The sequence below is a fragment of the Peromyscus maniculatus genome, chromosome 18 (genome assembly GCF_049852395.1).
Source record: "Peromyscus maniculatus bairdii isolate BWxNUB_F1_BW_parent chromosome 18, HU_Pman_BW_mat_3.1, whole genome shotgun sequence".
NCBI classification, from domain to species: Eukaryota; Metazoa; Chordata; class Mammalia; order Rodentia; family Cricetidae; genus Peromyscus; species Peromyscus maniculatus.
Window position 1 is genome coordinate 12,951,101 of NC_134869.1, and position 15,092 is coordinate 12,966,192.

Genomic DNA, 15,092 nt, shown 5'->3' on the forward strand with positions numbered 1-15,092 from the left:
AGGAAATTTTCATGCTCAATTTACTACAAACACAAGCAAGAGGCTCTTTTTCTTCTTTCACCTTTTCCTTTAACATAAACTAGTTCCCTCTGGAAGTCAGTAAATATTTAACTAGCTCATATAAGCTAAGGCTTAGATGACCAAACTCACATGACCAAAATGATCTGAACAAGAACACTTACTAGCCAGTCCATTCTTTGTCATATAACTTCCCTGGTTTGCATCTGGTTGTCCTCAATATTCACGAATGTGAACTTTTTCTTTCCATGCCTAAGTCCTACTTTTACTATTGGATGTAATGGGGAGGGGTGCACTTATTTCTGCTCATCATAAGGGTCATGGCCAATATTCCTATGATAAACACAATACTCAAATCCTATCACTTAAACCCAGAAGAGAAATGCTCTATTAAAGAAGAAAATTAATCCTCCTTGAAGACAGCTAAAATTAGGAAATTTCATCATATAGAGTACCCTCTGTCCTTCAAAATGAAGCCACGTCCAGAGGGCATTGGTCCCTCTAACCAAACAAAGGTGAAAAATCTCATCCCTCAGATTGTAAAGGCTGCATCAGGGACTCTTTGGAAACAGAGCTGATTTAGCAGTCTGGGATAGTGTGGAGGAACCTTCTAGAATACAGAAATTAGAAAGCACAGCAATGTGAAGGTGAAGGCATGCCACCCGAACCGATGGGCCACAGGAACAGTTATCAAGTGGGTTCATGCAGGCTCCTGTGGGGGGTGGGGGGGAGCGATTTTTATTTTGCATAAGTCCCCCAAATACTCACGGAGAAATGTCAAATTCCCACAGGATGAAGCCGATTTTTCCTTGAGAGGAATCCTGAGCGGATACACAAACAATTAGACTGAAATAGACTGTTTTAACCCTCACTGCAGTTCAAACAGGAAAGCCATCAAAGCTGGCCAGCCCCAACCAGCTGCTCGCTACCATCCTTTGAGGCTCACTGAACTGGGGCTTTGTTAAGCAGGAGAGAGAAAGCATTTCAAAGACAAGGGCCCTCCTTGGGAACTGATTTCCTGGTGACCTCTCTGAATGACATGCTTTTTCTCAGAATACAGTTAGCCCCTAATCCCTGGTACCCCTATTCCGAGGCCATCCTGAGCCCCTCAGTCAAGCATTGCTAGAATACTATGTGGGCCCCATTTCCTCAACCCAGGACAACATTTCCCTGATTAACCTTGTTCTTTAAATATAACACTTGAAGGAGAAAGGAATTCCTTCCTTTTCCACCTCTGCACATTTTAGACACTAGGTTCCATATCTTTCTATGGTGGTGTAATTTTTAAAATGCATGATAAGTCGGCTTTGCAAACCCATCACTTTCAGACAGCAGCCTCATCACACCGTTTGCTCTAACAGCTCCGTTCCCAGCTGTTTAGGACTTTTCATCTAAAATAAACAATATATATTATATTTAAATTTTAACACCAAGTATCATTTTTTTTCAATAACGTTAATAGCATAAAAGAGTATATTTTTTTCCAAAGGACATATACCATCAATTCAGATATCTGTTTCTGACTTAGGTACATTATCATCGCTCAGAAACTTACCAAATTCTTTTTCTACATAAAGAATTAGTAGGCCCAAAACCAGGAAAGTAATGGAAAATGTCTATGAAGAAATCTGGGTCCTAGAAGCCAACATTCATAGTGGGACTCAGATGTTAACTGGCTGAGAGCATTCCTAACCATCTGTTGTGTGTGTTCTTCGAATGCATTTGGAAAACAGGCCTGAGACTGACAGCTCTGTCTTCTGACAGGTCTCTCACTGGATGATCTCAGGAAAATAATTCTGTTCTCTGTCAGCAGGCATCGTGTAAAAGAGCCTTATCGACGAACCATGCGTCCTCTTCATGCCATGAACTTGTGCCAAGCACTATTATGAAGAAGCCCAGTCAAGAGATAAGGAATATGGTACCTAGACAAGTTAAACACCCTTCCCCGGGTCACAAGTTTCAAAAGCGCATCCTTTTCCCCTCAGCTCTTCAGTTACCGGATGGTCTGATACAGGTTTTGTGTTCTCTTCAGGCTTCAAGTTCAAAGTTGAGCCTTACTGCTGCTTGCTGGAGGTTGCACGCCGTTCCACCATGGGTTTCAAGGTTTGCAATATATGTTTGCTTACACAAATACTTCCTTTGGAAGACTTCCGTCTAACACTTTCGTGAAACCTTCTGCTTAGGTGGGAATTTTAAAGATGAGATGGAACATTAGGAAAGAGGAAAAGACCACCAGTCGCTTCCCTGAGCTTTTGTCCACAAAGACTGGTTTTCACCTGTCAGCACAGTTTTATGGATTTCTCTAGAGATTGGAACCTAATCAATGCATTGAAAGGTACATAAAGAGAAGGAAAGCAACATAGATTCTGCAGTACTAGTATGCATGAATTCCTTTATCCGGTGGATGCATTCAGATAACCCCAATAAATGCAGAGTGATGTGGAACCCTATGGAGTTCCTTCTCTTAAAACTTCCAGACTGGAAAAGTCATGGCAGGCTGTTGAGTGCAAGCACTCTGAAGGTAGACACCTCGTTTAAAACCCGTCTAAGACGCAGACTTGTTGAGGGCAAGAAAATTATTATGAATGTGCCAGGTAATCTGATATGCACATGCCTTTTGAGGCTGTGCCTTTTAACACGGTGTCTTGGGAATATGCTGGTGGCCTGAACACAGACAGACAGACAGACTATTTGGAAATGGGTTTTCAAAAAATGGTTAAGAGTGGATTTTAAAACCACATTATTGGAGCTCAGATCCAAGTCCTACCAAGTTTTGTGAGCTTAGGTAAGCAATTTAACTTCTATGTACCTGAGTTTCCTCCCCTGTAGTGAAGTGCTCTGCAAAAAACAAAGAAAAAAGTAAGCCTCACAAAGCTGATCTTAGAAATAAATGTTGACATGTGAAGTGTAGAGGATTGGCATGATTCTTAAGAAGAAATCTGAAAGTCGGCTCTTACTGGTTCACAGTCATGGAGTATATATTCTGGTGGTGGACTGGGAAGAGGCCACACAAATACCATCACCAGCTATCGTACGAGAGGATGAGGAAAGGTTTAGTTAAATGATAGAATTTCTTTTCCACATTCATTGGTCAAAGTAGTTAAAAGGCAATAACGTGGTAGAGCATTAAAATGTCCTGGGAACATGTAAAAAGTTAGTAACTGATTTTGCTGGAGCAAAGTAAAGCCTTGAAAGAAGTTGGACCCTAATGGAGCTCTATAGATTAGGTAGATAGTTACTGAACACAGAGAAGAAGAAGTGGCATTTGAAAGAGAGCCACAGCAGGAAGAAAGCCCGTGGGGACACAAGAAAGCAGAAGAGATAGACTGGCTAGCAGAATGGATAAACTGAGTCAGAGCCACTATTCAATGTGGGCAGTCTGGTCCAGAATTAAAGACTAGAATAGAGTCATCATGATCTTCCTCTCAGCTCTTTCACACCATGACTGACTGTTATCAGACATATTAGTGGTTTTTAAAGAATTAACAAAGCATTATGACTCACACAAAAAACCCTGTACATATGGCCTTTAGAGACAGATAGACCAGCTTAAACTCTCAATTCACTATTCACCGAATGAATAGACTTTCTTATCTTACCCCCGCCCCCCCCCCACATATGTGTGCATGCTCACACGACACACCACACACACACACACACACACACACACACACACACACACGCACACGCACACACACACACACACACACACACACACACACGAACTTCAGACTATCTGGTCCATTCATTTTTAATGCAGCCCTTTTAGTCATTGGCTTAATGCATTTGAGGACCTATTGCTTTACAGATCAGGTTTTCTAGTTCCTAGCACCCTTCAGGAACTACACACTCTATTCTGAATCCAAGCAACTAGAGATAAATGCTATGATTCCCCACCCAGATGGGAATATAGTTCTGTGGCAGAGCCTTTTCCCAGAATGCATGAGGCCATAGGTTCAACTACCAACACTGGAAAAAAAAAAAAGGAAGGAAGAGATTAAAACAGATGCTGAAATGCATAGTCTAAAAATTAACAGTGGCAATTAATATTTAATTACATAGCACATTTCCATATGTGAGGTCCTTCTCTGTGGATGAGCTCATTTGCTCATCTCATTAGCCTTAAGAGAGAAATGGATGCTATTGTTCTCAGAGATGTCCTTGCTGTAAGGTTCCCTTGAGACAAGCAGTTGAGGTTCCATATCACTGAAAATGTAGCTCATACTTTTGCCCATTCCTTAAAAGGTTGAAATCAGAATTTGTTCTGAAGGTTTTAGAAGTTATACCCGACAATCTCCATTAATAATGATAATGCTGAAGATTATTCAATCATAATTTTTTTGTGTGTGTGGGATCCATCAACATCTCAATGAACCTTCTCATTTTACAAAAGAATATAAAGAAGAGAAGGATTAAATGACTCTCCTGCAGTCACTTTGAAAATTCATGGCTGTGCTTCTAGTTAAAGATGGCAGATTTAGCATATGGCTTCCATTACATTCTATCCCCCAAACCCACTAAAAAGACAGTAAAGGGATTGATTTTAAAGACATTAACCCATAAGGACAAAAAGAATCAGGAGGAAAACAACAACAACAACATTTCTGGAGATGGAAAGCAGATGGTTGGGTAATGAGCGTCGTAGCAGACCCACGAGGGCTGAAGTTTAAGTGGATGGTGGAGGAAACATAGATGCAACCCGATTTTCATTGCAAACCACATAAAGTCTCAGAAACTGTCAGTAAGAAGTACCTGTAAATGTGAGACCCTGGCTGACGCATATGCAGGATTTGCGAATAGTCTGACTGAGCAGTCATGTCTTTATCCTGCTGATCAACACCCTGAAGAGCTACTGTCTGCAAAGAATTATGGGTAAGACCTTATACAATTGTTTTCCAGAACTACTCAGAGCAGGGCAGCCTGCTTCCAGCAAAGAGAACCGCTCAATGCATCTATCTAGAATGGTGGGAACCCTAGTCTCCTAGCTTACAGTAGCTCTCCAGACACTGGAAGCCACGCTTTGACCCCTTTAGAGACTTTAGACAAATGCAAAGAAAAGAAAATCTAACAGAGGCACACAGTGGCAATGGCATTAGGATTTGTTAAATGACTCAATAAGCCTCTAAGCCTTGGAACTGCTGAGATTTGTGGGTCTTTTAGTAAAGAAAAGAAATTAAGTACGTGCAAATCATCCAGCAGGAGGAGTGTAGACTTCCCCCAACTAACAGAACCACTAACCTTGGCAAAGACGCTGGGAGAGGGTTGCTGGGGATAGGAGGAAGAAGAAAAAGGAGGAAAAAATTGAACTGAACAAAGCACTCTCTCCAGTTTACACCAAAAAACCGTCTTGTGAAATGGAATTGGCAACCTCACAACAGACCCTTTGTTATGGTTTCAAGCAGCCATTCGTTCATGAGACTCAGCTATGGACTTAAGGACTCCTAACTTTGTTTAAAAGGGTAAATAAAACAATAACAACAACACTAAAAGTTGGTCCTCCAAGTACCGTGTAATAGGATGGGAGTAGAAATATTTTCTAACAAGATTCAAACTATACGTGCTGAAAGACAACAACGGATTCTTGTTTTCCCTTCCTAACTTTGCTGTTTTGAATTTCCTTGAACTTACTTCAAAATAAAGTTTGGAGAGAAGAGGACTTGGCCTGTGGCAGGGAATTGGTTCAAAATGGTTTTAAGAATCTATTATTGGAGAGGGTTCCAGGTGCCCCAAAGGAGATGGGACCTGCCTGTTTCCATTCTGAAACCTGGGCAGTAGTACACACAAATGTGTCTAGAAACACACACACACACACACACACACACACACACACACACACACACACACACACACATTCACACACACACCATAAAATGCTTTTCTAACTGCCAATTACATTTTCCCTATTTAACAAAGATTAAATTTTGTCCATAACCAGTTGTTTGACAAAATTTTGTGTGGTTAGCCTCAGCCAATACATGGCTCTAAATTCAGGTTTGCTCTTTAAATGTCAAATTTCACCTGAGTTGGGGGGTCAGGGAAAGTTTCCAAAACCTGACCTACTAATATAAATCTCCTATCTACAATCAATTAGTTGTGTTTGATCATTCACTAAGTACTCAGAACCAAATCTAACCCTGTAAGAGGAACAAAGTGTTGAGATGTGGACCCTGCATCAAATAACCAAACCTTTGTCAACTGTCGATGACATTTTCTTCTTTTTTTAACTTAGAGATTAATTTCCAAGTGGCTGATTTCTCAGAGAGATGTTTTTCCCTGTGGATGTATAAGGGCATTAAAGATTGTGTGCAGGTCTTCACTGAAGCCCCTTGAGATCCCTGCTCAAGTATGTCACTTTTGGTTATTTTTTCGGTTTTAAATCCCCTTACAGAAAGAATTAAGGGGAAGAGGATTGGATGTTGGTAGATAGTGAAGGAAAATTGGTGCTTAGTACCTTGTATACCTCACATTTACAAAGCTTTTTTTTAAGTGAAGAGGGAAGAGGAGGAGGAGAAAGAGAAGGAGGAAGAAGACAAGGAGAAGGAGAAAGACAGGGAGGAGAAGTATCAATTCTATAACATGATGGCCCAAGGGTATCAGTTCATAAAAATTACAATCAGATATTTATTTCCCATTTCTACTAACATTTCAAAGGAAAGTTATGATCACTTTCAAAATATTGTTGAAAGCAGTTAACTTGGAGTAAAATAAGTTTGCTGTGAGAGTGTTTGTGTAAGTTGAGTGCTTACTAGTATTCCCCAGGAGTTCAATAAAATAAAAATAAATAGAACAAAATTAAAGCTTTCTAAAACACAAGAACACAAGAAACAGATTACAAGGTTTCTAAAAGTGTAATGATTTTATAGATATTTGTTCAATATGTGATACATATTGAATGAATATTCAATGTAGGGACTGTATAAGTTTCTTAGGTCTACTACATAATTTTTCCTTTAAAGTTTCAACAAACTGGAAAGGATACAAGTCAAGAAAACCAAGCCCAAATCCTCAAGACAGGCAATATTAACCCAATAACACAGTGTTATGTGAAAGCTCAAACCACATTTAATAAGTGCAAAGGTTTGGATTTTAACTGTCTACCAAAGGGCCATATAACCAAGACTTGGTCCCTAGTTTTGTGCTACTGGGAGGTGATGAAACCTTTGCAAGGTGGAAGCCACTGAGCTGGTAGAATGGTTGTTGCCTACTATGCAGAAGGTAGTTCGATCCTTAGTATTGTTCTAGTCCTACCTTCTCCTCTCTATTTGACTGCTGTCTGCTGTGAGAGGAGCAGGCTTGCCAGCATGCTTCTCTACCACATTGGACTGTGCCATCATAGGGGTCCAAAGAGGGGGAAATAACTGTAGACTGAAACCGCAGAGAGCCTGAGTCAAGATAAACCTTGCCTCTTTTGATTACATCCTGGATTTTGTCACAGTGGTGGAAAACTAACAGACACAGGAGGGGTTGGCAGAAGAAACAGATTCTATGTCATTAGAGGAAGGAGTGCCTAGGGGTGTCAATCAAAAAAAAAAAGTAAATAAAAACAAGCCAAATGATAGATTACTGGAGAATTTTGAGTTACATCATTTAGCTAGAAAACAGCTTAATTTTAGGATGGTACTGAGAATACCATCCTAAAGGCCCCAAAGATCATATAAGGCCTTGGATGGCATTTTAAGTAATTTAAACTTAATTGAGCTGTGAGGTAAAAGCATGTACGACTTTCATCATTGATGTACTGGATTGTCTGAGTACGTAAGACCACTGGAAAAGGGGGAAATAAAGCCACACAGATAAAGCCAGATTCTTGCTACAGTCCAAGGAAGAAGAGCAAGCACAGCTCTGAGTGCCAGCAACCACAGTGGAAAGGAGTGGAGACAACCAAGAGGCGACTCAAGAAAACAACCAAGCAAATATAAAAAGTTAAAATGTGTGGAAGTAGGGTAAACAGCCAAATAACTCGGGCTTGAATGAAGAAGGTAATATTTGTACCCTCTACAAAAATAGAGGTCGAAACCTGACGGTGTGTCAAGCATGGTTTTGTTATGGAAAACTTTGGGTTGGGATCCCAACGGTGGTAGTGAGAGGAAAAATCCAGTTAAGGGATTATGGGACTGGAATCCTGAGCGAAGAGGGTGTGAAGATAGAGGCCAGGATAGCCATTGGAGCCTTGGCCATAATGGAGACTGTTGAGAGAAAGAGGAGAATAGAAAGAAGAAAGGAAGAAAGGGGTGAGATGGGAAGAAAAGCATCTTTAGCCAAAGGGGAACTATTCTTCTGATTGGAGAAAAACTGTTTGCTGCTCAAGGAAGAGAATTATACTGCTGTGACATGGACAGGACTGGATGTATCAAGCAGAAGAGGACATCAACAAGGCCACATGTACTGGGGCAGGGGAAGGGTGGGAATGGACTGAAAAGAAAGGGAAAATGGACTTTGATCCCTTGAGAGTTGGTGGTAAAATAGCATTTCAAAGATGAAGATCATTTTAATGGCATTGGTAGACCAGAAATCAGGTGGCTTGAGTGTGGCATCAGGAAGGCCCAGGCAGACCTACCAGCAATTCCAGTGAAGAAAGGCGAGAAAGCTAGAATCCTGGCTGTGGATGTTAAGTGGATATTTATGCAGGCTTTACATGCTGGAAAGACAGAAAGGCCTTTTCAGAAAGAGTGAAGCCCCTGAAGGAAATGACCCAAGCATAGATGGTTGGTGGTATTGTGTAGGGACATTCAATGGACAGGGACAGATCCTTCCTAAGAGACCCAAGGAAACCTGATGGGAAGACAAACAGGCACTCAGAGAGGAACGGAGTGTGGGAGTGGGTGGGTATTCCCAGTGGCCGCTTCATTCCCAGTGAGAGCCAGATGAGAATAGAGGGTCTCAGTGAGAACCTTAGAGAAATTTTGAAACAATTCGAGGCTGGGATCAAAGGACACAATGGGAATCAAACATGAGCAATGGAATAAAAAGAAAGCCACACGTTTCTCCTTCCTGGACGCTTTTTTCCCAGCTCCTGTAGACCTTGACTTTGAGACCAGTGACTGATCACACCCAGTTGAGACTGTAAAGGGCTGGAACTCTATGCTTGACAGTTTCAGGCATGAAGGGCATGTTACCTGAGACTGCTGTGAAAGGCTTTCCCAGGCCCCTCATGCAGGGGAATAGATGCCAAAAAAACACAGCAAAGAAGTAGTATTGAAAAACATGATTGGCACCTAGCCATCCCTACACATGTATGCTACAGCGTCAGAATCAGGAATATGACTGCCTTCCTTTATTGGGAAGAATAAGGCATATATCAAAATACATAAATCCTAAAAAGCTCATTGTGAAGGCAGAGTCCTAATAATTTGTATTTTGATAGCTTTTAAATATTTTCAAAGTTGGTGCTTCCAGCAGTAAAGCAAATAGCTTCATTTTGCAGGGCATTTGATTAAATTCCAAGCATATCAATGTTCCAGGGTGTGCCTGGTGCCTCTGATACCTATGTAACTTTGCCAAGAAAGTGCCAATGTGAGAAGAACCCCCTGGAGAAACAATGGGACCATTCTCCCAGGAGCAGGCTACAAGGCTGTGCATGGGAGAAATACTCAGACTTCTGTCTGCAAGGCGGAGAGATTAGAATGGAATAAGTTAGTGAGGTGGGCATGAAACAATAACACTTTGTGTCTCATTCAAAGGACTCCAGACTCTTTGACAAGCCTGAGTTCTTGCTTTCTCCTTGGTCTCCCAAAAGACATACACTAACCTCATCCCGGGTTTAGCAACGCTGCCTCTCCACCCTCTTCCTCCTCCTCCATCCCTCCTCTTTCTTGTCTAATTCCTTCCCATCCACCTCTGCCTACCTTTCATCATGAAGAAATCCACCTTTGTCCAAAAGTAACAATAATAAAGACGTCACTCATAATGCCATGAGCCTCTTGCTTATAAACACTGATTGGTGATTCTTACTAAAGATACATAGGCAAGTGATGTTCAAAGGATGTTTGACATATTTAATACATTTGCATGGCAGCCAACCAACCAAAAAGTAGTATTGAAGTTGCACTGGAGTGAGGGCCTTTGCTCTCCCATGACATGTCTGGTGGTCTTGGGGTAGAGTGGAAAGCTAGTGAGCAGATTATCAGGAATGAGGGCACTTAGACGGCAATAATAATTCTGCCAGCTGGAATAAAAAGATTTCACTATTTCAGCCACCAGCATTGCTGGATTTTAGCCCTGAGTTGTTTCAACATGATGGGTTGGTATGGGACCACCAATGTTTTAAATCGTGCATCTGTGGCCCTTCATTGAATACAGGCTTTGGGACAGAGTAATTCAGTGCACAGCCTTGTCAGAGCCCTACTTCCCACTCTAAGGGGCCCCTGGCTCTTTTCCTTTGTGCTTCTTCTTAGAAATGAGAATATGAGGATACTAGTGTACAGAGGGCTTACAAGAGCATCCTAAGACTGTCACAGGCATCCTGAGACTGTTACAGGAAGCTCATAAGGGCTGCTGTGGTCCCAATGAATATTTTCTCAGGCACAGCCAGTCAAGGTAGGAGACTGAAAGGAAAATCTATCATTGTTTTCCCTAACCCAGAGGCAAGAACATCATTTCTTTTATTCCTCATGTTGTCTCCAGAAACCATCACGTGATCAGCTCCTAATATAATTAACTAAATCAGTGAGTGGAGGAAGAAAGAGGGAAAGGTAAATTACTTCAGACTTGGCTGGATTAGACACTCAGCAGGTTACAGGAAAAGTGTTGTCGTTCCCATTTCCTGGTGAGGAAACACAGAAGAGAGCTAAAGTGATTTGTCCAACATCATCAAACTAACCATGATGAAGTCAGGACTCGATCCCAACAACTCAAGGTCCCAGCCTCCTTCTCCCCTATGGCTCATAGCTCCTGAATATGAAGGAAAGTGAACACAAGTAGAAATAAATGATCACAACCTGCAATATTCCTTCATTTAAAGATATTCAGGTATTTTTATGTGCATACATCTATGTCTGGGTGAGAGTGTGCCACATGAGTGTTGGTGTCATAGGTCAGAATATACTAGGAGATTCCCTGGAGCCAGGGCTATAGGCAGTTGTGAGCTACCTGACCTGAGTGCTTGAAACCAAACTCTAGTCCTTTGGATGAGCAGGAAGTGATCTTAACCACTAAAACATCTCTCTGGTCCCTACAGCGTTTTGAGTGACAGGGTGAAAGACCAATTGCAGCCAGGACCTGTACCTAGTTGTCTCACCTGCTTGGTCTACTCTCACCAGACCCCAGCAAAACAGACCCTGCTTCCTAAGCCCAGCCATATTTCCTAGACGTAGCACTGAGCTTCATCTCTTTGTGATGTATTCTTCCAGGGGATCCTACGGACTGCTTACATTCCTGGCCATTACAGGCTTGCTCAGTACCTGCACTATGTTCCAATATGACACTTAATGGAAACACTAAATATGATGTCCAGTTATGGAAAGCACTCACCAACTACCTCCCTGAGGACTGAAGAATTAGGTCACTTGGGACAGTTGCCTCCATTCCAAATGTGTTCAAAGTGTGGTTACTTGCCTGTCAACATTAACATTACCTGGAACTTCTTAGATATGCAAATTCTAGAGTCCTACTTCCCCTGGGAGGAGGTACTCAGTCTGGACCCTGTCATCTGGGCTTTCGAAGCTCTGCAGGTAATTCTAGTATGGGGGTGTGTTTGAGGATGATTTGGTTTCTTGTTTGGTTTTCACATCTGAGTCTGGGAATTACTTCCTGTTCCCCAGGGTTTTCCAAGAATCCCACCACTTCACTCTGTTCTCTGACCTTTCTTCTTTCTGCACTCAGGAGCAGTAGTTTCTTAATGGCAATATTCATCTCCCGCCACGTGCTTACCTGCTGCAGTAGATTGATTGAGAGTGTTCAAAGCTAGCAGCGCAGAGGATTCTTCGGGGCACTGCAGCTGAGCACATGGCCCCACGGAAGGCAAGGGAGGAGACTTGCCTAGGAGCTTCCACCCACCCCACCGCAAGCCCAAGTTGGAGTGAAGTGAGGACACAGGCCATTAGCCAGCTCTGGGGTTCAGCCCTAGGAGGTCTTTGATGTTCTCTCCTTGCTGTCTGGAGTCCCTGTTTTCAAGAATTTATCAGAATGACCCAGACTTAGCAAACTTGCTCTATGTACCTTGGACAAAATAACCGCTGAGTCAATCCTGTGAGGAGACTTGGATTGTCAGCCTAAAAACCTGTTTCTAGTTGACTTCCTCTGGCAAGGCGCTATCAGATGCAAAAAATAACATCATCAGTTTGGCACACGCAGGTTCTTTCTCAGCATTCACATTAGGTAGGTAGCCAGTGCAAGAGAAGCTAATACCCAACGTCCCATCCCTGAATCAGTCTCTCTCCCCTCTCCATTCCCCACTTCCTTTTCAAATCCCCACTGTTGCAAAGAAAATTTGAGGTGTGACAGGAAGATGACTTCACCACACTCTACAAATCCTGACACAGAGAAAAACCTCAATATTTGGTGAGTTGCCAGGTCCTGGCATGTTTTCGCTGTTTAAGCATCTACAATGTACTGTACTTTGCCACTCATTGCCACCCCCCCCCCAAAATGACTTAACTCCTGACCTCTATCTTTCCTTCTCTCCCTGTCTAGGTTCTTCAAGTTACAAAAGCACAATAAATCAGCAGAGATGTGGTTGAATAGGATAAGACAAAAATGTTCCAGTGTCCATTGAAGCCAGCAGAGAAGGTCCTGGAATTGATGTCATGAGACTTGGGTTCCTGCCAGGGCTTTGCCACTGGTGACATGCTGGGAGATTGTAGCAGGGTATGTCCCCACTGTGGGTGAGTGCAAAACAAAGATTGAAGCAAAACAGACCTCTGGGCTGTTCTCCAATTCTTTGATACTGTAATTAAGTAGACGCGACATAGTTATGTCCTATTTGGGGACTTGTTTGAAAGCTCAGGTTTAGGGACAGCAGGCAGGCTTCAACTCTGTTGTTAACTGGAATGTCAGAAGGCGTGCCATGACTGACTGACAGGTCAGCCATGGGTTTGACAGGAAGACATGGGAGAGAGGGTCAGTTAGTTACATCTCCAAAGCCTTGTCTGCTGCTTCTGTGGCTGTTTCGTGATTAGCAGTCGTTCATGCATCTGTTTTGTCGTTTCAGTTGCTAAAATGTAAATGTGATCATATCACATCATGGAGTTCCATGCCTTGATACTTAGCACAGGTGCTTTGGTAACATTTGTTGAATAATAAAATGTACTTAACTGGCTAAAGGGCATGACCAGAACAGTGAGGCAATGGTCAAGGACTCCACTAGTCCTGAACAGAGGAGAGAGAAGCTCCTCACTTTACATGTCCTCTTAAAGTTCTTAAGAACTCTGATTCTTACTTTCTGTAAGACAGACAACAGTTCTTAAACTCCATGGGAAGGGGACAGTCAGAGGTCCTGGGAGGAGGAATTTTACTGGCATTCGATGAACAATTCTTTTGAATATTATTTTTTAATGTGTTTTTCCCCCCACTGAGGATTTAAAGAGGGCAATTAACTTGAGAAAACAGATTTGGAAAGGATTGTAACTGTTCCTCATTGCTCTGATTTTACAACCACCAGGTGAATTTTCCTTGAGTCATGAAAACCTCATTCTTCCTTTCTTCTCCATTTGTGTTGGAGGGCCTGTGGTATTAGAGTTGGATATTAGGCTTTACCGAAGACTGGGGAGATGAGGCTTTCTTGGTAAGCTTGGCTCTGTGGCTTGGCAGTTGCACAATAAAATGACTTTATTCCCAAACCAGATGTTCAAGTTGTTTTAATAATATCTTATGATCCCTCCTCTAAATAAAACAAAAACTCTATCAGAACATTCTCCAGGATTAGGAGTTTGATTTCAGCTATCTGGTTTACCTCACAAGAAGGGAGCACCAACATAAATTTGGAATATATCACTGGAAAAATTCAAACTGGATTTGAGATGCCCAAAGTTTTGCTCTGGATTCTATGTAAAGGTACCTGAAAGGGACATTCAGGATAGGTTTTGAAGATGCTGCCAATGTCTTATTTGCTCTCAGTAACAGTCTGGAGGCACAGGTTTTCATTCACCTCATACAGTTAGTTTTGCTAGAATATTGCTGTTAATTTCTTCAAGATCTAGAAAGTTGGAGTTAGTGATGGTTGAGAAATTGTTGACTGAATGAGACTAATACTCTTTGCAGAAATAAACTTACTTCACAAGGCTTGCACAAATCTGCATTCAGTGGACTGCTACAAACAGTGGTTACATCCTTCGGAAAGAAAAGATGACCCACCTGACTGCTGGGTAGGGTTGGGTGTTTTCTCTGGAAACAAGCATTATTTTTTTGTTTAGTTATGTATCTTCCCCATACCACCTATAATTTTCTCACATACCAATATTCCAACTTGTAATTAGACAATTTTGAGAAATGTCAAAACTTCCAGTAGTAAAGATATAAGCATCTTATGATCTGAAATTAGGTACAGTTTTCACACTTGTACCTGAATCCATGAGAGAAAGCATAAATGAATCCTTCCTTATTAAGTATTTATTAAAAGAACTAGGTGAAATGAATGAATAAATGTATCAATAAACATTCTTATTGAAAGGCTCTTGAGAAATTGGATGTAAACTGCCTTTTCTCTTAAATAACTAATTAAATAAACAAATTGCTTCTTGAGCACCAGGTGTTAGAGGCTGGGAGATGAAAGTATCTGTCCTTAAGGAACTCATGAGGTAGGCAGACAAGAAAGTGAGTAATTACAGTTGAGGTTGCATGAAAAAGGAGAACACGGGTATTTACAATGTAACAGAGAGTGTCTGCCTGGTGTGCAAGAGACTGCTCAGAGGGGAAGAACGCGTGTCTTGAAGGATAGATAAGGGAATCCCAGCTCTCGGAATGTCACCAGAAACAGATCATCACAGGAGGTAACATACTGATCTCTGAATGCATATGCCTTATAGTCCAGTGGGGAAGACACTCTAACAGAGATATTTAGAATACAATCTCAAAGGTAGAACAAATTATTTAAATTCTTTGCATTTCTGTGTCTTTATTCTGAGATGAGAATAATAGTA